At 41.8% G+C, this 359-nt stretch overlaps 2 protein-coding genes across 2 annotated transcripts in view; one reads left to right on the forward strand and one right to left on the reverse strand.

Annotated features, from left to right (window-relative positions):
* T265_10457 (hypothetical protein) overlaps positions 1–359 on the reverse strand; it is a gene marked incomplete at both ends in the record, with an annotated part of 13,776 nt that overhangs the window by 6,954 nt on the left and 6,463 nt on the right. The gene's annotated exons all lie outside the window — the stretch shown is intronic.
* T265_15155 (hypothetical protein) overlaps positions 1–359 on the forward strand; it is a gene marked incomplete at both ends in the record, with an annotated part of 21,795 nt that overhangs the window by 6,826 nt on the left and 14,610 nt on the right. The gene's annotated exons all lie outside the window — the stretch shown is intronic.

Genomic DNA, 359 nt, shown 5'->3' on the forward strand with positions numbered 1-359 from the left:
ATGCCCCATTCTGACTGTAAACGCATGATCATGCCAGAAGGCATGCCACCCACAAGTTGGGAATAAATATTATCGTTATCCCCAGAACTGTTTTCTTTTTGAGTTTTTGATGTATCTTCTAAAAATGTTAATTTTGAAAGTCGATTCATTCACGTGCTTGTTCGTGTTCACTTAGGCTTTTCTGTATTCTGACGCTGCGGTGATCTCAATGAGGCATAATCAGCCCACGGATCCTGGCAACATTCGTGCAGAACTTTCTTTGCATTGCACCATATATCTTCAGTTCCTCTCAGTTGGCCCGCAGGCGATGAAACGGTTTCTTAATTCACAACGATCGGTTACTCGCATTCATAAGATTA

Source organism: Opisthorchis viverrini (genome assembly GCF_000715545.1).
Source record: "Opisthorchis viverrini unplaced genomic scaffold opera_v5_367, whole genome shotgun sequence".
NCBI lineage: Eukaryota > Metazoa > Platyhelminthes > Trematoda > Opisthorchiida > Opisthorchiidae > Opisthorchis > Opisthorchis viverrini.